The following is a 26,692-nucleotide window of genomic DNA, read 5'->3' as shown; positions in this document are numbered from 1 at the left end:
TTCTTAATTACAAAACAAATTTCCTTCTCATACTTGTCTACAATGCTTTGTGGTAATCTTTCTCTTATTTTTATTTTTGCTTTGAATGTTGTGAAGTACTTAGTGATAATGTTATCCTTGTCTATACCCATACTGGTGAAGATATCTAACAGTTGTTTGCCTACCGGTATGTCATAACCAAAGTCTTTCTTACCAATACCGGGAACCTGTTTTGTGAGATATAGCATTAGACATACATGAAGATTGCCAAAATAGAAAGTACCTTTCTTTTCTCCTTTTATCTTCTTCAGATTGTCTATTAACTCATCCTTTAACCACTCACATACATCTATCTTTGCATCATTGTTAACCATATCATATGCACTTTTAATACAAAGACTAGAAATTGAGTTCAGTCAGTTTGCATGTGTGGTTTTATATCCTAAGATCATGCTTATGTATCTAACATTCTCATCTTTAACATCATTCACTCTTAGGGATTTTCTATCATAGGTTGGTCCTATTAATGCCATCACTATGTTATTGGAAACCTTCTTAGTTTTATCTGGCCTGCTATCGGTGGAGGGTAAGCCAGTCACTACCCTAACTGTTTCCTTAGTGATTTTGTGAATAGAGTCTAGCCAAAATAATTCACCATGAACTCTTCTAAGAACAATCCTTACTACCTCCTTAGGAAATTTTGGAATGTCAAGGATTTCCACAAAACCTAAAGATTCAATAACCTTATGTTTGGGTTTCACAATTCCATTTTCATCACAAATAATATTTTTATACATTTTCATTATTTCCTCTGAACCTAATTCCTCAATATGGCAATGAATATAGATTCTAGGGTCTTCTGCATATGCAACTCCTTTTGGAATTTTTGAAAAATCTCCTAGGGTATCATCTTGTTTCACTATCTCGAGGATGATTTTAAAAACCGGCCTAGGGCGTTTCACAACTTCTATAACAATAGGGTTTGCAATAAATTCGAGAGCAAAGGAGGAAGCCATTGATAAATACCTTAATCTGCCTGATAGGTTTGAATGCTTGAAAGAAATTGCTTCACTTCTTCACTATGGATGCCTTCACTCAGGTTTTCATGGTCTTTGAAAGTTTGAATGCTCGGTGAATGAAAAAGAGGGAAAAATACTGATTTATAATGTCTTTTCTTCCAACAACCACAATAAATACCTGCCGGTTAAGTGAAACTTAACATATCTGCCGGTAGAGAAGAAATCTATCTTCTTACCATCAACCAAGGGTAAAATTGTATGATATTTAACTTGTTTCCATACCCACAAAAGGTTACTTTTTAGTTGGATGAAGAATCTCCTGCAAGTGGAGTAATACTCTGTTCTACTGGTCAAAGAATAGTCTCATCAACATTTTGATCTCTCTTTCTAATCCATTGTTTTGAAAATTCTTTCTTTACCTCATCTACCTTCTCTTTGCCTTTCAAGCTGGGTCCTTTATTATTTGCCGGTGATGCCTTACTTCTACAAAATTTTGCAATATGCCCAATTTTGTTACAAGCATAACAAGTCAGTTTGTTCTTCTGAATAGCCTTTCCATATCTTATGCCGGTATGTGTTCTACATTGATTAGATAAGTGCTCAAATCTTCCACAAAATAACATCTCACATTCATTCTGTAGTTTTTTGAATTATGACCAATTTTGTTGCATTTGGAACATTGACCAGTGGGTGTATTAATGTTCTGATTGTTTCTAGATCTACACTGATTTTCTCTATGACCATACTTGTTACAATTAAAGCATTTCCCATTAAATTTGTCAGCATTAGGTTATCTTACCGGTTTGTTGTGATCATGATTGTTTGCAGTACCAAAGCTTTCACCAACTTCAAAACCAAGTCCATTAGTATCTCCATTAGGTTTCTAACTTTTTAGTATATTATCAAGTTCTTTTGAACTTTTCTTGAATTTCTCTTTGTGCTGATTTGCAGTAGCCAACACATTTTCCAAGATTCCCTTCTATCTCATAAGTTTAGTTTTATCATCTTCCATGTGAATTAGATTTGTCTTCAACATATCATTTTCATGACTGAGTCTTAGATTTTCATTTCCAACATCATTGAGTCTCCTAGGCAAGTCATCTTCATTCTTCTTTATGTCCTCAATGTCTTTACAAAACCTCATAGTCATATCTTTCATTTCATTCCTCATAGCACTGTTTTCTTGCCTCAATTTGTTCACAAGATCATTCAAAGTTTCCTTTTCATCATCATCACTTTCCATCTTCTGATGAAGTTCTTTTCTTTTGTTTCTAGAAATAGTAAGATTTTCCTGAAGTCCTTGAATGAATTCCTATGCAATCCTCAGATCATCTTCAAGTTTGATATTCTTCAACTTTTCTGCATCAAAGTCTGCAAGAGCTATTTCTAATTGCTTTCTCAAGTTTTCCATTTGTACCGGTGTCAGAATCTTCCTCAAGTTGTTAGGATTTTGAAAATAGAGGACTAGGCTCTGATACCAATCGTTAGGATTGATGAAAGTCCAAAAGATGCTAAGAGGGGGGCGGGGGTGAATCAATATCTAACCAGTTAATAAAATTTCTGACCTTATTAAGTATTTTTTTCCAAAACAATGTACCGGTAAACAAGAATTAATGTAGTAAATATGAACAATAAAGACAACATAGAAAGAACACCATAACACAAATTTTTTGGCAAGGAAACCCGGTGTGGGAAAAAACTTGGTGGGATTTGTGACCCACAATATTCACTCACTGGCCAATGAATGGATATTACTTACAATAAGGTGCTTGCACATGCAGGAAGGCCAATTGCCTAGAGCTCACTTCTCAAAGACAAAAGGAAGTCTCACTAACTTAAAAAATGGATTATGAGAATCCAATATAATGTATTGCTACAAAACAACATCTGCTATGCCAAATTCAGTACCAGTTTAAACTCATACTATGACCATAACCTTATACAAAAGCTGCCTTAATATTCACTCATTACTTCTGCCTTATTCTATCCATGTCCTATATATGAAAATGATTTACAAGATCTTATACTTATATATGAGTCTAATACAATATGCCATGTAAGATTTAAAAAAGATATTACAATTAAATATAAAATACAAAAGTTGTTCCTATAGGCTGGGGTGCTGGTGAACATTGTTGTTGTTGCCGGTGGAGTGCCTGTCAGTGATTGTGCTTGCCAGTTTCCACAATACTGCAAGGTTGCCATCAATAACAATACCTTCAATAACCTTCAATTCTCATTGGAGTGTGCAATGCCAACATATTTATAACTTAAAATTCTATTCCATTTTCAAGAAACGGTTGTTTTAAACTAATGGTTTTCAAAATGACCATTTCAAACAAGACTTCTATCAAAACATATAAAATTACTCTATGAACCCCATCACAAAATCTTAAATTATAAAAGATACCACATTCAATATGTTTCCTCGGGTACTGGATTCTTTCCTACAATTTGATTGTCAACCCTATCCTCTATCATTTTCTCTTCAATCAGTACCAAAAGGACTTCTGTAAATTCATCTTCATCAAGTATGGTTGCTAGGGAGAATTCACTGAGGTCAAGAAGAAGATAATCCTACAAATATTAGACACCTGGTTGGATCAGGGGACCTTTCCCTTTGAGTACCATCTTTTCCATTATTGAAAAACCAACTACTACGATTCCTCTTTGCAACGAGGTCTTCTCGTAAGCATTATTCATGGTTCTTAGCCCATTCCATGATTTTCCCTAGCAAAACAATATTTTTTCTATATTCATTGAAGTCAGTGCACTTTTTCATTGCAAATGATTGCAACTGTCGGATGATATCTTCCTATTGGATTTCTGACCAATTCAAGTTTGGGTTATGAAATGGTAATTTGTCATCATGAGGCAAAACCATTTTGACAGGGACAACTCATGATAGCATACACTCCTTGAGCTTGTTTCAAAAGGTGGTGCATTAAATTGGCTCCACAAGAATGACTATCAATTGTTGCAACACTTGTTGTCACCTTTACGTGTCCTTAATTACTTAATTTGCCATCAATGATGGTACTTTGTGAATCTCTTCTTTGATTTGTTCCCTGGGACTGGGAATAGCATGGAGGCGAGAAAGGTTGAATTTTATAATGGTAGGAGCCAACTACTTTTATCAAATTGGCAACCTTATTTAAATCTTGACAATGATTAATTATACCTTATCATATGTTAACACTCGTGTTGCCATCTTAGAAAATCCTTGGGAATTGCTCCAACTTTGAAGTTGGAGATGTCCCTTGAAAAATTTAAGAAATATCCAATCTGGTGACAAAATGAGGATTTTGGGAGTTGAGCAAGTTCATAACTTTTGCACCAATTTGGAATATAGTCAAAAGTCCACTCACCTTATGACTCCCCATTCTGAGACACCGACCTTTGTGAGTCCTTGAAACCATGTCGGTTGATTGAACACTTTCAAAACTTTAGAACCTCGCGACCAAGTTAGTAAATGTGAGAGGCTGACAATTAAGTTGGGAAATACACAAAAGCTGCAACTAAGTTTTGGATTGTTAAGGAAAATAAAAGAGAACTTTGCAAAGACTTGTGAAAATAATGAAAATTTAATTTTGTGGATAACATGGGATTAAATGGGGATGAGGACTAAAAGGACATAGAGAACCCCAAAAATTGAGGCAAGACTAGTGCATAAAGATTGGGCTACAGAGCTAGAGAAAAGCAAAGGAAAGGGAGTTTCATGGTAGGAGGGAGGAAGGGCAACTGGGCACAAACTAGAAATGAACAGACCCAAGAAGAGATGAGACACAAAGAAACTAAACTCACTAAAAACCAAAATCACCTAAATATATACATGACCATGTGGCCCTATCCTAAAGATGCACAAAATTTTTCAAACAAATCCATTAACGGGCTGAGAAAAGTATATACCTGTATGAAATAGGGGGTTGTAACCATATCTTATGATGAAAAACAACCAACACTTGGTGACAAATCTAGCTCCAAACCTCTGATTAATGATATATAAAAATTTCCTGTAGATGCATTCATGTCCAAACAACCATTCTTTATGATACACTTCTTGAACATAATCAATGATACCTTCACAACTTGCTTGGGATAACTGAGTTGTCCTCTTGGAAGAACATGACTGACATGTTTTGATTGAAACAAATTTTCTCTTGACCTGACTCAAAGATACTATTAGAACAAACATGACCAAGCATAAAGCTATTAATTTCACCGAGTAACAACTCAATGTTTGGATTTTCAACAATTGAGGAGTCATTGATGATTTCATTAATAAACAAAAAGTCATCAACAAGTGCCTTGGGATTTCAATTCAGGAAATGAACATCACTACTTCTTGTTTGCATGCGATGGCATAGAGAATCAAGTTCATCATCAGAGATATCCTCAAAGATACACCTTTTAAGTTCATTTAGATAATGTGGAGAAGGAGAAAACCGTTCTTTGATCAGTCGTGGATCACATAATTCAAAAGAAGGATTATCCCTAACTCTTGAATTCTCACAAAACCCCATGGGCTAGTATAATGGATTGAATGAGCCTCGATCAGTTTTCATTCCCAAGTCTTTTGATTGTCCCTCTATTATGGATACCACGATGGGACCTTTTTCAGGCACCATATCCCTTACAACTTCACTCAAATGTTCTAGAGAGGCATCAAAAGTGAAATTTTCTTTCTGCATACCCAAAGCTAGAACAAAATCTATGTGTGTTTCCCATTATGACATTTGTGAGTCACACAACAACAACATAGGTTCAAACCTAGAAAAAACTTCTTATTTTCTTGCACAAAGAAAACTATCTTGGGAAATACAGATAGATTCGGGGCACGATATATTTACATCAACAACTCCAACTAAATCATTTTCACATGTCTAAATTTCATTTTCTAACAAATCTTTCCCTTTGAAAGACTCAGATGACTAGGAATCCATACCTTTTTCAGTAACATTGGAGCTGTTTATGAATGCTTGTAATCCAACTTATGTGATATGATCATTATCATCTACAATTCCACACCAAAAATATCTGTGAGAACCTTCCAGGAACCAGCTTGGAATGAAAACCCTTCTATATCCATCTGATGACCTCTCTTCTTTAGGGGAACCAAATGATAGCTTCTTTAGCTCAGTTGGCATGCATGTTGAAAAAAATTTGGATTTTTCGCTTGTTTAGATACACAACTTTTATGTGCTGCTCATGATAACTCCATAGTGTTGATGATTCCTTAGAATCTTGTCCTCTAAAACTGGAGAAGTTGCTTGAGGTTGGTCCTTTTAATCTTTTGGTCGTAGCCTGATATGCGTCTTCTTCAAAATGGCTCAATTGATAATATCTCCTATATGCATTCCTCTATAGTAATGCAAATGTGTAATCCTCAATAGAACCTCTTTTACCTTCACTAAATCTTCCCTCATAAGCATTCCAAGGATATGAAAGTATTTGACTGGCTTTAGTATTTATTTCTTTAAACACCTCTCAGTTGTTAAGTTAGGCCTGGCCCATGATCATTTTCTATATTTTTAGACAGACAAAGTTGTCATCCTTCTTTCCCAAGAAGACACCTTCAAGTGTTTTTGAAAATAAGTATGCATAGGTTGATAACCACAATATTTAGTTATCACTCTCCACAATAGAGTCACCAAATATTTGTTGGTTAATAGATTTGTCTTTCTAGAAATTATTACATAATGACTCAATGTGCCCAACATGAAAGAAAAATGAGAAACTAACAGTTGGAGAGACTGCCAATTACGTTGATAATCTTCCTTTGAATTTTAGAGGTACAACTCCCTCCTAAATCTACTCCTAAGTTTTGCATTATGCTTTTTACTTGAAAGCAGGAAAGGAAAATATATACACTTCCCATATGCAAAAAGATGAAATTTAGATTCAAATTATCGAAAGGCAATGCAAGCAACACACAATCTTCTCACAACACAATCAATTGCATGGAAAATATCGAAATGTAATGTAAATAAATTAAACATGGAATATGCAGAAGTCAAAGTTTCTACATTATTCACTTTTAACCATAGCAAGTCAATGAATACTAATTGAAATTGCAGTAATTCAAAGATTACTTCCAACATGAAAGAATATAGAAAACATAAAGTTCTGATATATTTTTTCACAGAAACATAGGAAACTCCTTAGAGATGGATAACTATTGAAAATGTAATAGTACTTTTTCCAATATTTTTTTTCCCCCCTTTTTTTATCTATCTATTTATAACTTAAAAGTTTGTTCCGTTTTCAAGAAATGGTTCTTTTAAAGTAATGGTCTTGAAAATGACCATTTCGGACAAGACTTCTATCAAAACAAAAAAAATTACTCCATGAACCCCATAACAAAATCTTTAAACTATAAAAGATACCACATTCAATCTTTTTCGTTGGGCGCTACATTTTGTCTTGCAATTTGATGGTCAATCATGTCTACTGTCATTTGTTCTTCAATCAGTACCAAAAGGACTTCTGTAAATTTGTCTTCATCAAGTATGGTTTCTCGAGCGTAGTCACTTAGGTCGAGAAGAATATCATTCTACAAATATTCGACATCTGGTTGGATCAGGGAACCTTCTCATTTGAGTACCATCTTTACCATTGCTGAAAACTAGCTACCAGGATTCCTCTCTGTAACGAGCTCTTCTCGCAAGCGTTGTTTGTGGTTCTCAGACTGTTCCGTGATTTTCCCTGGCAGAACAATAGTTTTTTCTATATTCATTGAAGTTGGTGTGCTTTTCCATGCAAAATACTGCAACTGTCAGATGATATCTTCCTTCTTGATTTCTGGCCAATTCAATTTTGGGTTATGAATTAAAAGTTCACCATCATGAGGCAAAACCATTTTGACAAGGAGAACTCATGATAACATACACTCCTTCAACTAGTTTCAAAAGGTGGTGCATTGAATTGGCTCTACAAGAATGATAATATCAAGTGTTGCAACACATGTTGCCACCTTTACATGCCCTTAAATTTCTTAATTTTCCATCAATGACAGTTGTTTATGGTGAAAATGGAAACAACAATATTGAAAGACTAATTGGATTCAACCACGAAACCCTAGCCTAACAACAACAAAGATCCACCATAACATATGAATACTACCTAAGACAATGTAAATCAAATGAAATCACAAAGATTATACCATCACATGTCCAATAGGGTTTGGGTCTCCATTCTTCCTATCTCCATTGATCTTGCTTGATATATTTGCTCTCAGATTTTATGTGTGCACAAGATCTCAACAAAGAACGGAAATGTGGTTGATAGTTTGATCATATATGAAAGTTTGAATGCTAGAATGGTTGACGAATTGATTAGTAGTTGAGTTAGGATAGGGTTGATAATGAAGGAAGCATCTCCTTATATAGAAGACACTATAAGAAATGGAGGGATAAGAGTGAGAGGTGTAAAAGATAAATGGTTGGCTAGGATTAGAGGGTAGGTAGAGGAAATAAGAAAATAATGAGAGGGTAGGTAGTGTAGGAATTTAAAAGATGAATGACATGTGTCATGGGTAGAAAAGGCTAATGAATTAATTAAATAAATAAAGTTTTATTTAATGAATAGAGGAAGTGGGACCAATTAAATAAATAAGATATTTATTTGATTTAGGAAAAGGATAATTTAAATAAATAAATAAATATATTTAAATGAGAAATAAGGTTGGAAGAGGATAAATGAATTAATTAAATAAATAAAGATTTATTTAATTAATAGAAGAATTAGGCTTAAAATAATTAAATAAATAAAAATATTTATTTAATTAGATAGGACAATTTTAGGTGTCTACAATAGTACTTTGTGAATCTCTTCTTTTATTTGTTCCCTGGGGACTAGGCATGACATGGCGACTAGAAAGGTTGAAGCTGATAATGAGAAGAGCCAACTACTTTTTTTAACTTGACAGCCTTATTTAATTGCCAACATCAATTAATTATGACTTATCCTTTGTCAGCACCTGTGTTGCCATCTCAGAAAATCCTCAGGAATTGCTCCAACTTCAAAGTTAGAGATGCCCCTTGAAAACTTCATGAAATATCCAATCTAGCAACAACACGAGGATGTCGGTAGCCAAAAAGGTTCATAACCTTTGCACCAATTTGGGAGAGTCAAAATTATGATCTCCTTATGAGTCCCCATTCTAAGATGCTGACCTTTATGAGTCCTTGAAACCAAGTCGAGTGATCGGGCACTTTCAAAACTTCAAAACCTTGAGACCAAGTTAGTAAATGTACAAGAACTCTATGATAAATTTCAAATCCAAAAAAGATTGAAGAACCAAGATGTACAAGAACTCTATGATAAATTTCAAATCCAACATAGATTCTCTACACCCTGTTATCTGCAAGGGAATGGGAAAGAAAAAGCGTCAAACAAAATAATTTTGAAAATTCTCAAAAATATAGTAAATGACGCTGGTAGAGATTGGCATGTTCACTTGAATCCTACTCTATGGACATATCACACCAACATCCACAAAATTATAGGTGTCACACCCTATTCTCTTGTTTATGGCTCTGAGGTCATATTTCCTATTGAAATAAAGATACCTTCCTTGTGTGTGTCACTCAAAGGTCTCAACCCAGATGAAGAACAACAAATATCTAGACTACAAGAGCTAGAATTGCTACAAGAATGCTATCAAAATGCCTCTGATCACTTGAAGGTATATCCACAATGAATGTACCAAAGCTACAATCATAAGGTCAAACCTAGGGCATTCCAAGTTGGAGAACTAGTGCTAAAAGAAAATCCACGCAACCAACAAGATCGAGAAAAGAATGGAAAGTTTGAACCAAATTGGTTAGGTCTATTTGTCATCACAATCACATTTAGGTCAGGTACCTATCAACTATCAACACTAGAAGGGGATCAGATCGAAGAGCCCATCAATAACATGCATATAAAAAAGTTCTATATAGATGAAAAATCAGAAAAAACAAAAAAAAAGGTGAAAAAAAAAATAAGAAAAAAAAAAAAAAATTTGAAAAAGCAAAAAAGGTAAAAAGAAGAAAAAATACAAAAAAATCAAATATCAGAAAGAGTGCAATAAAAACAAGTAGTGAAAACCTGTAAATAGGTGCTACTTGTTAGTCAACTCTTCCATCTATTAGGTCATGTATCTTTCCACTTGCATCCATTTTCATCAACATTGTTCATATCAATAATAAAGCCTTTATACATACACAAGCATCGTGGGTGAATTCTCACATGGTTTGGATCATTGTATATACCCATAATAAAGGTTTTTTTTTTGGATTGGGGGCAAAATCTTGAACCTAGTCAGCAATAATCTACTTTGAGCTTAAACATAATAGGCATAACAACAACGAGACTACACTCCTACAAAAAAATCTAGTTGCACAACATAGAACATCAATAGATCTTACCAAGTATCAAAATCAAACTCAACATAATGCAAAGAAAAGGCAATGGATGATATCTTCTGAAACATGATTTTAAGTACTTTTGAAAGAATTTTCAATTGTTGTATCTGATTTTCTATAATCATGCCTCTTGAGTTACTTAAGCATGTCTTGAACTAGAGGAACAAGGAAGGAGCATGATATTTTATTTGTTTGTTGTCTGTCAGTTAATCATTTGTACTATGTAAATTTGTCAAAGGACATGAGCCTTAATACATCATCAATGACATTTCAAATTTGCATAAGAAGATTTTTCACTTCTATCTATTGGACACAAGCAACACTCAGGTCATCTTGGTTTAATTATACCTTGATACTTGTGCTAACTTTCAAAATAAAAAACTAGGGAATCAGTGCTTAGGTAATCATGGTTCAATTATAACATCAATGTTTGCACTCCCTTGTCACATTTCAAAGGCTCATTGATGATAAAAAGCATGACCAAAGTGATCGGTCCGATCGCAACATTACATTCAATAAGCATTTGCATATGTAGAATAGATTGCATTTCATTTTGCATGGGGATGTTAAGTGCTCACTTTTTCAAGGCTAAAGGCTTCACAATGGTGTTATCTCTCTTATCAAGTGATTGAGTACATCGAGCATTAACAAAAATAAATCAAGGTATCCATCCTACATTATAGGTCAATCCTTTTCATTTCATAGCATTTCATCATATCATAATCATTGATTTAGTTAGTTCATTCATGGCATAAAACATCACATCTTATATGATATTGTATTGCATTCATTGCATCCATCTCATATCAATATGCAAACGTAAATCCATAAAAGCGCCATAAAATGAGAAGGTATTTCATTACACATCATCACACATAGAAGCATAAATCACAACATATTCTTAAATTAGGAATCATTGCATTGATCATAAGCATAAGACCATTAGTACATATAGAATCATAACATCATGCATTTCATCATTTAAATCATTCATAATCATAAGTAAGATCCATCATGCATTGCATCCAATCATCAATAAAACTCACAAGTCGCACAATCACATAGACCATAAAGGCATATGTATCATGTAAATACTACATCATCATATAGAAAGCATACATTCATCATATAGATCAAATGCATAATCATATAGAAAGTAAAGACATCATCATATAACTAAAAGATCTCGACTACATATCATATACTCAAAATAATTTATATCTGGTGTACAATGATATCACAAAAATATCTGAGATACATCTCAAAAATGCATCACAAGATTCATCATCTCATCACAAAGTGTGTACAGTAGAATCAAAATGTGTGATATATCAATGTATTAAGAAGGGAGATGAGTTGAACTCTCTCTAGATGTTGTAGGCCTTGCTGACCCTCCTGCTACCCTCCTAGTTGAATCAATACATCTAAATCTTCCTACAATGTGATATCAACAAAATGTCAGTTCTTTATCCAATCAATCACTTTGATCAATTGATTTGCTATCCTATCTTCTCACTAGATATTTCCATCAATCTTTTTGAGCACCCATCAGTAACACTCATTCATCATGAGGTCACACATCTAGTATATCTAATCTTGAGTTTAAATCATTGATGCTCATCAATCATGAAGTCAATCAAACTCATCCTATTAGATCATCAAATATTTGAGTTCATATCATCGAACCTCATCGATCATGAGGTCAATCAAACTCTATCAATCATCAAATAAAGTAAAACATCAAATAAATAAGTGAATTAACACTTTCATTAATCAAAGTTGCAAGGAAATCAAATAAATTTTATCGGGAAATCAATTTCGAAAAAAAATAAAAATCGTCAATTCTCTCAATTGATCTCCGGAGGGGGCATCCTCATATCATCATCCAACAATAAATATTTGGGGTATCATATCAAAATTGAATCCACATCAAATCAAATTTTCTTTGAACCAATGCATCATCACACATCGCTTCAAAGAAGGGCAAAATGTATACACTAAAAAATGGTCTAGAGATAATTGATTAAATAAGCAAGTGATTTAATTAATTCCCCTTTTCTTCTACTTATAAATAAGTCTAAGGATTTATTTACATAGTTCAATCATCATATCCCCTTAATTAATTATCCCCATCAAATTCATTTTTTCTAATCTCATAATTAAATTAACAAATTAAATCAATTTGTTCAATTTAATTATACATTTTCCAATTTATTTGAATTTCTAAAATTCAATTGAGCACATGACTCCTACCTTTAACCACAATCTAACTGAACATATTCCATTTAACCCTAGGTCTAACAAACCCTATCCTTCCTAACTTACACATTCTAACCTCTTTCAAACCCATTTGGAGTGTACACATCCCTTTGAGGACAAATGGCACTTTGGCCACATGTCTTCTCCTCTTTGACACTTGCCCTCTCATGAGAAATTGGCTGAATATTATTACCACTTGTCACCACAGAGATGAAATGTGTCCCTCACTCCAATCTCTTCTCCAACTTCCTCAATCCTTGCCTTTGATATCTCAAGATCGAATCCTGATCGTCGATTCTTGCCACCTCACCCTTGGCCTAGGAAATCTTATAAATACCTCCTATCTTGAGCATTAAACACCCCTTGCATTTTAGCTTAATTGCGTTGTTACTATAGTGAATTTTCATCTCTTGAGCATTTATCATGTTTAGTGATTAGAGTATTTTAGCATAATTAACATAGTTTGAGCATCATAATCATGATAATCTAGTTCATTTTGAGCATTTAGCTTAATTAGCATACCTTAATTTGAGATCATTGCATCACAATCTTGCATAATCCTAGGAGCATGTAGCTATTCATATTTTGAGTTGTCATTTTGAGGGTCATCGCTTGCTGCTGAGAGCCAATCTACACACCTTCAAGGTACTCAAGATTAGAGGAGGATGGAATACTTCAAAGGAGGCTAAAAGTTTACATTTGTTTTAGCTTTCATTTTCTTCCTATTTTCATATTGTTTCATCTATATGTTTGTTATTAATTGACACTATCTTTAACCACACAAGTATTCACTAGACTAAACATGCAAACTAGGAATCAAACCCAATTGCATCAACTTTCATTGGAGAACAACTAATCAGGCCAAACTTTAGTCCCTTAGTAGAGTTGGGCACTTTCATTGATTATTATCTTTCAATTGATTATGAGTGGATATGATTAAGACAAGAAATGATGCAAGAAATAGGAAATTTGACAAGGAATGACATGAATAGGAAGATACATAATTGTAAATAAAAAAATAAGCTAAGATATGGATATGTGATATAGGGGGACTCGTGTCTATAATTTGGGCTTGAAAATACTAGCCAATGTCAATAGGCGTCATTCTCTAGGGGTGTTTTTGTCAACTTAGATATGCGATTTTTTTAATCACGATGCTTTGTAGATTGTCCTCCTAAAATTTCAGCAAAAATGTGTTGGGCACTAGAGTGAGTTGACAGTGACCATGGTTTTTTGCCTATTTTGAATCTAAAACTGTGTATATCTATCTATATTTTTTGAATATGCAACTCTCTACCATGATATCTAGAATTTATGCATAGAGAAGATAGGAAAAGTGTTGGGCTATATAAAGGTTTGCCTATGTTGAACCCTGCATATGAATTAACCTCCACTGCAACAATTATGATTAGAAAGAGAGCTCACCCTTGTAGGGTGGAGGTTGAAAACCTTAAGGAAATATAGAATTGACAAAATCAGTATACCTTTGCTATTCTTGCCTTGAAGCTCATGAAAGGTTAATGTTGCTTGATAGTAGTTCATGTATCTCTTCATTCACATGGAGGAAAGACATAAAATTGATTATGAATTCTAACTCGAATGCTTGATCTTTCCTTCACTGTCTTGAAAATGCTGGATTGTAATTTCCCAATTAGAATGTGACTTGAAATTAGTAAAAGTTCAAATGAGGGGGTGATACTTGTATTTATACACAACCTCACGAAACATATTGAAAATTTGAAGAAGGTCAATTGGGAACACTTTCTTGCTCAATTTTTTTTTGACCATTAAAGGTTTGAATTTGGGCCCAAAGTGGGAGGACTATGGTGCTTAGCACCATGGTCTTGGTATTCTAGCCAGATATTGGGTTGGTGAGCATAAAAAGGTGCTAAGCTTCCAAATTTAGTTATGGATTGAGCACAATTAGTCAAAATTAGTTGGCTTGATGATGATGTTTTTGATGTAATAGGTTGATTGATGACTTGTATTGTGTTGTCATTGATGAAAACCATGTTTTGTCAGTTATCTAATTCATTTAGTCCAACTGGTAAATCCTAATTGGTAGTGGAGTCAGTTATACAATGAATTGGTAATCAGGACTGTAAACTAGTAAACAGGAAATGTGCTATGTTCAAGCAACCTGTACCAAAGATTAGTGAAGAGTTAAGTGTTGCAGTTTGGAATGAATGTTCATGATATTGGTAAGAGTCTATGACTAGAACCACATCAACAAATTTGAAGTTTGGAGCAAGTTGTGATGTTTTGAGCAGTTAATCATGAAGAACACAAAATCAGTAGAGAAGAATTACTTAGATCGGTAAACTGGTAGACATAATATTTTATTTTTGTGTTGTGTTATGTTTTTATGATATAAGAAAAGTGTGATGAGCAAGATTGACCAGATACATTGAACCTAGGAAATTGTTCCAAGGGTTCTTAGCTGACTTAGCAGAGTTGTTTATAAAAAGGTGAATATTTTGTGATGATGTATCAGATATGAGATCTAGAGTGTGATTTTGATTGTGCAGTGAAAGAAGAAGATCTGTATTGATGTTTACAGTGTTAGAAGCAGAACTGAAGCAAATCCCATAGTTGGGTATCTCCTAACAAGGCTAGTCCTAACAAACCTTATTGTAATAGCTCTTAACCGAGCTAAGACACTCTTAACTGGGTGTGCTCCTAATAGAGAAATTGTAAGACCTTAACCAATCAGATCCCTATTCTACAGATAATTGATCTTGTGGGTACTAATTCCCACTGTGGTTTTTCCCATTTGGGTTTCCATGTGAAAAAAATTGTGTTATGTGGTGGATGTGTTATTGGGTGTTAACATATGTGTGCATTTTCCTTGCATGCTTGTTAAGTTTCAAGTTGATTAAAGTGGTGATCAGATCTATATTGTTTTTGTTTGCACTGATTTACCCCCCTCTCAATGCCTTATAAGTTTATCAATTGGTATCACAACCTAATTCCCTTAAGGCTTAACCGCTTGGGAAGGATCCCTAAGGCTAACATGGGGGAAGGAATGTGTTACAGAGAGCTGACTAACCAGCTTGTAGAATCTAAAGAAGCCCTAGGTGAAATAAGGGTTAAGTACAAAGCTTCATTGGAAAAGAGGAGAGAGCTACCTAAACAGTTCTATGAACTTAGTGAAAATAGCTCATTCGAGGAAGAAAAAATGGATGCATTGGTTAATGAGGTGGAAAAGATAAATGATGATAAGTCAAATCTGAGGAGAGAACTTGAATCCCTAACCATCAGGATAAGTCAAGAGTTGGAAGCCAGGAGGATTGCTGAAGACAAGATCAAAGAGAAAGAGAATGAGATATTTAAACTAAATCAAGATGTTGGAACGTTGACTACATATCTTCAAGAGGAAAAAGAAGAAAAAGAAGAAGTAAAGGCTAATCTAGACATGGCTATGTCCCTTAAAGAAAGTCTTATGAAGAAGAATGAAGATCATACTAAGGAGATGGTTGATGCTAATGAGATACTTGCTAAATTCAACAAGAGCACTATCGTGCTGGATGAGTAGATTCAGTCACATAGGTAGAAAGGAGAGACACAAGGCTTGAGATACACTACCTTTGAGAAAGGTGAGCCTTCCGGTACTAAGGACATTGTGCATGAAGACAAATCTATAGCTAAGAACAAGAAAACCACTGGTAAGAAATCCTACAAACCTATATGCTTTAATTGTCAGAAGGTTGGTCATACTGCCAATGTTCGTAGAAGCAAATCTAGTTCTTTTGATGGTTATAGACCTAATTCTTATGAGGGTTACATGACTAGAACTTTTAATGGTTATTGCTATACTTGAAAAAAGTATGGGCATAGATCTGTTGAGTGAAAGTCTGGAGAAAACATTCATAGGTCTTACATGAATCAAAGGTCTACTAGTGAATGAAAAAGATCTTTCAATAACCGAAGAAACCCTACTTGGCAGAGACCTTATGTGAACCACTCTAGTCCTTATGAAATGGAGTATAGATAGAATGTGAATTGTTAAATTTGTCACTACTTTGGATATGTTTCTTTGAATTGCAAAAGAAGAACTGGTAGAGGTAATGCTAGATCTTGAAGAGCATCTAGAATGGCTTGTTTTCATTGTCACAAATCGGGACACCTTGCAAAGTTTTGTAGAGAAAGAATGAACCAATCGGTTAATTAATCTGCTAACTGAAAAGGTAAGAAGAAAGTGGATATGGAAGAATTCAGAGGTGAGATGAACAAGATTTGGAGAAAGAAGAGTAATGAGAAATGATCTAAATACCCTAATTCTTCACCTAGTGTGGACAATTCATCACCGGTAAACTAAGTTGTGTATAAAAGCTTAGGGGGAACTTATTGTCAGATCTATTTTCAGACCCACTGAAGGACTGTGCCATAAGTTAAATCAGCATACTTTAATGCATTATGGTGTTGAGAAGTGATTTTGTGTTATAATTGGTAAGTCTAATGTGATATGAGAACCGGTAGCATGTTTTAGGGTTGAATGGAGTTTAGGGTTTTATCAACCAGGTATTGCATTTAATGTAGTTGGTAAGGTAAATAAAAAGTGTTTTATAAGTTTTATTTGTTACCTTTGCATTTTTGAGAGCATTTGGAGAGCGACTGAAGCAGAGAAGAGCTTTTGATTGTTGCATTGGCAAGATTGATTGTGGATTGAAGAGATTTATGGATTTGTGAATTAGTCAAGTACATTCAGACCGGAGAGTGCATATAAACCTTAGCTGCAAAGGAGGAAAAAGGTATTTATCTGGAATTTGATTCTGTGTTTGAGTTTTCACTATGGATACACCACATTTTGTAGATGTTACTGAAAGGCCTCGACCTGAATTCAAGAGACATCCACATAAATCGATTGAAACGGATCTAGTTGGAGCCCTATCCAGTGTACCATATGGTGTATTTCATGTTGAAGATGTTAGATCCTACATTCACTGCAAACTAGAAGGTTTGGGAATTTTTGCAATCTTTAATCAATTTTGAGCACTATGTGATAAACAAGGTGTTTTAAAGAATCAATTTCAAAGGGTTGCTGACAAGGGTTTTCACCATGTGTTGAATTTTCTTGATGAATTCGAAGAAGGCCATATTAGATATGTGTTGAGAAGAATACATGATCAATTTATGTGGCTTTATTGACCACATAAAACTACAAAGGAATCTATTCATGCCATCACCAGATTGTCTGCCACCAGTGAAGTTCCTGTGTTAAAATCAATTCCTAATGATGATGTAACTAAACTAACAAAGTCTAAATGGGATGGTCTACCAATGACTATAAATGAGATTGAATATCTTGAGGTGAAATTTGCATCTATGGTAACTAGATATAGGGTTTATCATTCAAGCATAACAAATAGCATTCTCGGAGTTGCAATCCACACAACTTACTGGATGACAAAAAAAATGCAGACTATGATCTTGTTGAAGCCCTAAGAACCCAGTTGATATTGAACCTTGAGTCAATTAAGAAGGACAAGAGACAAAAATCTAAATTTGGTCAGGTCATCATAGGCTTGTTCTTTTACTTCCAAAACTCCTTTCCTAGTATCGGTGATATTCAATGGTCAGAAGGTACACCGACAATGTTACAAATCAAGAATAATATCAAGATGATCGGTAATGAGTTTACAAAGGTAATCTAGGGATATTTTAAAGATTTTCATAAGAGGATGCATGAAAGAGAAAGGATACCAGAACATGTTGTTAAAAGGTATGAAGATTCTATCTGTTTCATGGTGGACACTAACACATGTCAAATGGAGGCAGTAGAACCTATTATGACATCATGGGTGACGCCCATGTGATATGAAGTGGAAGATGATCTTATAATTGCTTATATTGATCATCTACTAGAACAACTGGTAGATACTAATACAACTAGGTTTGGAACCTTCAAGGAGAAATCATTAGAAGTTCATGCTAAGTTGGCCAAACCGGTTATTCCAAACACGGTAAGAAAAGAAGTGGAACACTTTTCTATTGAACAAGGATTTACGAAAGAGGCAATTGTTGATGCCAGAGAAAAATTTGAAGCAAGGAAACCTGAATCTTCTAGTACCTCAACCGGTACTAGCACTGGTAGACAAACTAGGAGTATAGTGGTGAAGGAGAAGCCCCCTCCTACTCCTAAGATCCAGATTAGAAGAAAACCTAAGGAAGCAAAGCCTAAAGCACCACACGTGAAAGACGTGTGCAGGAAGAGAAATAAACAACAAGCATAAAGGACACTTTAAACTATTGAGGAAGAAGATACTGAATCTGAAGGTGGACAAAAATAATTAAGAGCCAGTGGGAAGAAATCCAAAGTGGTTGGATCTCCTACTATGAAATCTTTGAAACCACCAGTAAGTAAACTTACCTCAAAGGATTTTGGAGAAAATAAGAAAGTATGGTATTTTGACTGATGCAAAGAGACATTATAACAATTTTGGTGAAGATAAGCAAATGCAGATAGAAGATACTATTGTTTGGTTTATGAATAAGTATAGTAAAGCATTGATATAATTGCAAGGCTTGATTCCTGTTACTTTGTATAATAAATTGGAGGCAAGATGGAAAACTACTATTAAGTAGGATAAAGAATTAATTGAGTTTGCATTGATGCACTTGCAACCGGAAGCCTCTAGGGAGGATATTCAAGAGATTATTTCTAAGACAAGGCCATTATTTTTGACAAAGAAAAGGTTGACAAGATTATTAGTTGGTGAATCTCAATCGGTACATGTTGAGATTGAGGAAATTTTGAAGAAGTTTTTGAACCTTATTCCTAAAGAAGAAGAACAACGAGTGAAACTTAAAGGAGAAGATTTACTTGATAATTTAAAGATTGATGATATTATACCGGATGAGATTTTTTTTTATACAAGCAATAAGGAAGATCCAACCATCATTCCTAATAAAGCGAATGTATAACTGGGAGCTACTTCAACTAGTACATGTAAAGAAAGAACAAAAGTAGAGAAGAAAGATGAAGAAATGACAGAGCAACTGGTGAATGATCAAGCAGACAATGTACACATCCCTGAGCAACCTAAATAATTAGAAGTACAAGAGCCACCAGTAATTACACAAATAGAGAATGTGCAAAATTCTACCCCACTAGTGAAGGACAAGGAGTAGGAAGAGGAAAATGCTGAAAAGAATTCATTGGAGAAGGATGCAGAGAAGCAAAAGGAGGAAGAGAAGCAAGAGGAAGAGCAAGAAAATACAATGACTCCCCGACCACTTACATCCAAGAAGATAATTGATGAGGAGGAGGAGAGTGACACCGTAAGCATCTAATGACCAATTAACATGGACATTCTAAGTCCAACTAAGCTAATGGAGATTGCATCTGCCATGCAATCTAAGGCACAAAAGAAAATATTGAAGGCTCAGAGAAAAGAAGCACAAACTATTCAAATTGTTGTTGATATTTTGTCCAGTCTATTACCAAAGACTGATATTGATAGTCTTCCTACACCTATTGATAAAATGGAGCAACTAGTTACAACAGTCGGTGATCAAATGAAAAGTTTGGAGGAAGCTACTATTAAAAATGTGGAAAAAGAATATGAGAAGAGAAGAATAGAATAATTGATGAAGGCAATTGACATGGACAAAGTAGGTCTTACTGTCAACATGGACCTAATTAAAGAAGCCTTACAAACTAGAGGTAAAATCCTTTCCACAACTACAAATTTTTCATTATTTTGTGCCGATTTGAAGAAGAAGAAACACGAAGCTCAATAGGAGATGAATATTTTAAGTGATTCATTCAATCCCTTGAATGATTCTGCAATCATTTTTGGTAGATCAGTTGTTGCACTACAATAAAAACTTAAAGTTTGTGAAGCTGAATAGGTTAAAAGGATAAATTCACTGCAAGAGTTATAGACTTTATTAGTTCCTAAGATTGAAATCTTCCAGAGAGGCTACAAGGAGACTCAGGCAATTTTGATGCCATGGAGGAGCTGACATATCCGATTAGGACACATGTTGAGATTACATGCATACTTTTGGAGATTTGGCACAATGATTTGATACTTTTGAAGTCTAGTTTTGTAGATGTATTTCTTAAGATAACATTATAGAAACTATTGAACTCCTATTTATATCTTTGGTAATGCAAATTTTGTTATATATTGCATTTATCTTTTTATGTATTTGCCTACCTTTGTCATTGTTGTCAAAGGGGGAGTAGTAGTTTGAGTCAAAATTTTGTATATATGTTGTATATTTTTGTAATAGCATGCAATTTCTAAGGGGGAGTCATGTTATGTATTAAAGTTATGTCATAATTTTTGTAATGTGACACTTAGATAAATTTTTTCCTAAGTGTTGCCATCAATGCCAAAGGGGGAGATTGTTGGCTTGATGATGATGTTTTTGATAGAATAGGTTGATTGATGACTTGTATTGTGTTGTCATTAATGGCAATGATGTTTTGTCATTTATCTAAGTCATTTAGTCCAACCGATAATCAGGACTGTAAATTGGTAAACAGGAAATGTGCTATGTTCAAGCAATCGGTACAGAAGATCAGTGAAGAGTTAAGTGTTACAGTTTGGAATGAATGTTCATGATATTGGCAAGAGTCTATGATCGGAACCGTATCAATAGATTCGAAGATTGGAGTGAGTTATGATGTTTTGAGTAGTCAGTCATGAAGAACACAAAATCGGTAGAGAAGAATTACTTAGATCGGTAAACTGATAGACATAATGTTTTATTTTTATGTTGTGTTATATTTTTCTGCCATAATGAAAGTGTGATGAGCAAGATTTACTAGATACATTGAACCTAGGAAATTGTTCCAAGGGTTCTTAGCTGACTTACTAGAGTTGTTTATAAAAAGGTGAATATTGTGTGCTGATGTATCAGATATGAGATCTAGAGTGTAAATTTGATTGTGCGGTGAAAGAAGAAGCTCTGTATTGATGTTAAACTTGTTGTTCCCTAATAGTTGCAGGAAGATAAAATCCTCTCACATGGTCACTCCTAACCGAGTGTGGTAGGATCCTCACAGGTTCGAAGGTTTTAAAACCTTTAACAGGGTGGCACATTAACTTGTGTTTTAAAATCCCATAGATGGGTAGCTCCTAATAGGGTTGGTCCTAACATGCCTTATTGTAATAGCTCTTGACTAGACTAAGATACTCTTAACCGGGTGTGCTCCTAACAGAGCAGTTGTAAGACCTTAACCGGTTAGATCCCTATTTTGTAGATAGTTGATCTTATGGGTACTAATTCCCACTGTGGTTTTTCCTATTTGGGTTTCCATGTGAAAAACATTGTGCTATGTGGTAGATTTGTTATTGGGTGTTAGCTTATATGTGTTTATTTTCCTTTCTTGCTTCTTAAGTTTCAAGTTGATTAAAGTGGTGATCAAATTTATATTGTTTTTGCTTGCACTAATTCACCCCCCCTCTTAGTGCCTTATAAGTTTATTAGGAGGACTGTGGTGCTTAGCACCATGGTCTTGGTAATATAGCCAAAAATTAGGTTGGTGAGCATAAAAAGGCGCTAAGCTTCTAGATTTGGCTATGGATTGAGCACAATCAGTCAAAATTAAGGGTGTGGGGGGAAAACCACCAAAGCGAGCCACAAATGAGTGTGAATTGTATGAGGATACAATTTATGGCACTACAAGTGCTAAAATCTAGATTAAACCATATAGAAAACCTATATTTTATATTATTACACAATCATATTTAGTGTAGTTATAATTTGGTAATGTATATATTATAAATAAAACCATCATGCAAAAGTTTTTTATTGGTATTTATCAACTACATAGAATTTATTGCAACTAGTTACTCCTTTTCTAGTGATAGTTTTAGGCATCAAGTATGTAGTTTGGGTAATACTACAATCCACTATTTTGGTTATCTATTTTCTTTTATTTTAATGTCTATTAAGGAATACCTCTAGGAAAAACCTCTTAAGTTCAAGATAATCTTGAAGAGTACTTGAGATATTATCCACTCTCATTGTTAGAATTTAACTATCCCAAGTCTATTGATGAGCCTATATTTACATTTTTAAATTAAAAAACCTTGACCTTAAAGTTGGAGAACAACTTTGGGATATGGGAGAGTAGTTATGGTATCTAACAAGAAGAATGAGACAACTTCCCCCAAGCATGAATTACATACATAGATGGATAGTTTACACATGATTCTAGAAGCTAATTTTCATCATGGTACTTTCTCAAGGTGTCTTTGGAAAGGTTTTCACTATTAGAATTTTTTTTCTCTTTAGTATTTTTAAGTTTTTTTGGTTTAGAATCAAGAATCTACTACCATAGTAAGTTATTGATATTTATTTATACATAGCCAAATTATGTAGATCATATTTGTAGTTTTATTATTAGTGGATATCATTTTTGAGTGTCAACATGATTGCTAGGTTAGTTATTCCCAAGGTACTATTAAGGAAAATAGAGTTAGTTGTAGATGATACAAAATTTGGATGAAAGGTGTGTGGTGATGAAGGTATATAAGATAATGGATTGAGATATGTAAAAATGGTATATGGAATAATTAAAATATGAAGGCATTCATAAATTTCATTGAACTAGTTAGAAGTGGGACCGACAAGTTCACACACCATGTTGGGTTTGAAGATGGCTTTTGAATTTCATAGTGGATTTTGAAGTTTTTCATTTTAGAACTTGTGTGGCTTAAGGGATTGTGTAATTTTATGCTCTTGAATAGTGGGATATTAGATTTTAATGTAAGCATCCATATTTATATATTTTGGGACCCAAATAAGTTGTGTGGTCTAGGCTATAAATTTATTATGTGGATTCTTATATTTGAGATGTGTATTTGGACATCCAAGTGGATTGTCAATTATGGGACCTCTGGGAATGGGAACCAAAAACTTATAGCTTTACATTTATGAACTGATGCATGGAGTTTCTTAGATTTAGAAGACTAGAGTTTGGAGTCTATATGAAAATCAAATTTGTAAATTTTCAAATTGTTGAATTTTTGGTTATGATCTCGAGTTGGTTCTAAACAATTTTAACCATGCGTAGGATAAAGATATGTATTCATTAACCTTGTATATATTCATTAACCTTGATTGTCTTTGACCAATTCTCTTTTGAATGTATCCATTATAACTTAAGTTTTGATATGTAGAATGTTATAAAATGTTTTTATATTATGTGTAGCATGAATGTGATGGATTATCCTTCTTAGTTCTTTATGTGGATTAATTTTTGAGACTGAAAATAGTGAGGGAATTTAGATAAGATTGACACTCATGCTTGTAAGGGGTATAAAATGACTCCTCAAATTTATGGTTTTCTCTATAATTCCTTGCTAATATTATTTAGATAACATCCTTTATAACTAGTTTGATATTATTGGATTGATTAGTTTGATTAGCATGATCTATTTTATTAGATTTATCAACTTGTTATTTTTAAAGGGTAAACAATTTTAACCTAGAGCTATAAATTAGTGAGGTAACAAACAGGGAACCTCATCCCCTATATAAACATTTGACAATAACATCCTAGTGGGGTTTGAATCTTGATTGCAAGTGTTACTACACCACAACTTAACCATCATTCCCTGGCAATATTAGCTAGAAAATGCATCAACTAGTCACTTAACCTTTGAAGGCTTCGTTGATAGATTATTTGTCCAAGGAGATATAATTTTTCCATTGGTTTTGAGATATAATTTGTTCAATGACATCTACTATTTGGCTTTGATTTATTATTTGGAGTGTCAAATTGTGATTGTATAATTGAAACATAAAATATAATATTTGAGTTAAATGAAATAAAAAAGTTAAAATAAAGCCACATTCTAACCTTTAACAAAGTGGAAAGATGAATTGTGTAAAAATAAATTGAAGACATGATTCAAGCTAAAATGCAACGCCTCTTGATGAAAAATGGATATCCTCAACAACTAAGAAAAAATTTGTTACTCGCTTTGACAACATCTATGTGCCCCAAATTAGGATAGATTTTTATCTATATTTATATTTTTTTAATGAGATGGATAAATTGTTCTGATTTGATCTTGGATCATGAGTTTACCCCCACTAATGGTGGAATGGATGTGGAGAGATGGTAGCTATTGCCCATTTTATGGAGGAAATTAGGATAAATCAAATAATGGAATCATCTAGTTTCTCCAAATTAAGATAAGGGGTGATGAATTTGATGTAAATTTTTAATTATTTTATGAGATTGATAAATTACTAGTACTTAATCTCAAATTATGAGTTTAGTCATGTAGACGTATAAAAATGACCATATTCCTAAATGAATACTTTATGTTCATTCCTCTATTTAATTAAATCCAATTTAATTAAATAACCCACATTCCTCTATTTAATTAAGTAAACTATTCAATTTATTTGGTTAAATTCACTAAAACCCCTTTTATCATTTAATTGAATAAATCATTTTATTTAATTAAATCCCTTCTATCTACTTTTAATTAAATAGTTTACCCCAAATTGCAACCAAATTGAAATAAATTAATTTTATTTTAATTAAATTCTATTTCCCTCATCCACTTGCATAATCCACATCTCCCACTTGCATCCTAAATCCCCTTTCTAAATTCTTCTAAAACCTATCTAATCCTAATCAATTAGCCTAACCCATCTCCTAAATATTGTCACATTCCTAAGCAACTTGAAGTCACTTCTCAAAGACTCCAAAGTCTTTGAAAAACATTTAATGCTTTATGTGTTCAAAGAGCCAACCTCTAAAAGTCTTCCAGACCACTAATGGCTCTTACATGACCATTAATGGCTCTTACATAACCATTTATGGTTAGCCCTCAACTCAACCTCCATATAGCCCAAGGGTCTCATCAAGTATTTATTGGTTTGACCATGGTTATTCCTTTAACCCTTGCACAAGAGTTTATCCTTTGGGTAAAAGCTTTATCCATTGGATATTCTTAACCTAACCTTAACCCTTACCTCCTAAGGTAACCATGAGGTCTTCTCAAGTATTTAATGCCTCCTACCTCTCCTCTCAACCAGCCTTATGTTGACAATTGTCACCATTTCATTGGTGAAAATTGTAAACATGGATTGACAACTTTCAAACTTGACCCTTGATTAACTCTTTCAATCCTGGCCATCCATTTCCCTATTTTCACTATAAATAGAGCTCTCCTTCCTCCATTTTGGACATCCATGAATCTAAGAAATCTATTATCTAAAATCTCTAGAAATCCATCCAAGCTTTTTAATATCTCATTTATGCTCAATTTTATCAATACATTTAGCCTCTCTTTGCAATAGGAGTTAATCTAATATGCATTTTAGAGTATTTCTATTATCATTAGCTTAAAACATATAACTAGCATATCATGTTAGGATAGTATTTCTACTAATCTTGTCATCTTATAATCTAGTTTATTGCATTTTATAGAATCATGCATAGATAGGATGCATTCTCATGTTAAAATCAATCAAAGCATCCCTCGTTCTTGCATTTGTCATCCCTAAACCACTTTGCTCAGTGATCTGAGAGCAAAGGAATTTGTTTGAGGGGCCTTGTGAGATAGAGAACCATGGAACCCACCTTGCGAAGTTGAGTCATCCTTCATGACTCCATAGCTTTCACCAAGAAGTCTTGTGGGTGTGTGGACAAGTCTCTTTGAGCTTCACTTTTCACATTTTGAGTTTCCTTGATCCGCTTTTCCCACATACATTTTTGGTGCCCATCATGGGACACTACCCCATTAATCAAATTGGTTTTAAAAAATAAACACTTTTGCAGGTACGCAGGAAACAAGAATCAACATGTGGGGAACATCCCTTAGCACATCTGGTTAACATTGCAACGCATCTCGTACACTGTCTAGCGCGTGTGGTTTATACTGTAGCATGTGAAGTACTTAGCTTAGCGCATCATCCTCACTAATGTTTTCTTGTAGGTCTCGATGCGAAAGAAAAATAGAGAGGCGCATCCAGAAAATAACTTAGCACATCGGCTCTGTCCGATAGTGGATCACAGTCATCCTGTAGTGCATATAGTCTATTCTG

The sequence above is a fragment of the Cryptomeria japonica genome, chromosome 5 (assembly GCF_030272615.1).
Source record: "Cryptomeria japonica chromosome 5, Sugi_1.0, whole genome shotgun sequence".
Taxonomy (NCBI): Eukaryota; Viridiplantae; Streptophyta; class Pinopsida; order Cupressales; family Cupressaceae; genus Cryptomeria; species Cryptomeria japonica.
The sequence above is the reverse complement of the archived record's forward strand: the minus strand, read 5'-3'. Positions refer to the sequence as shown.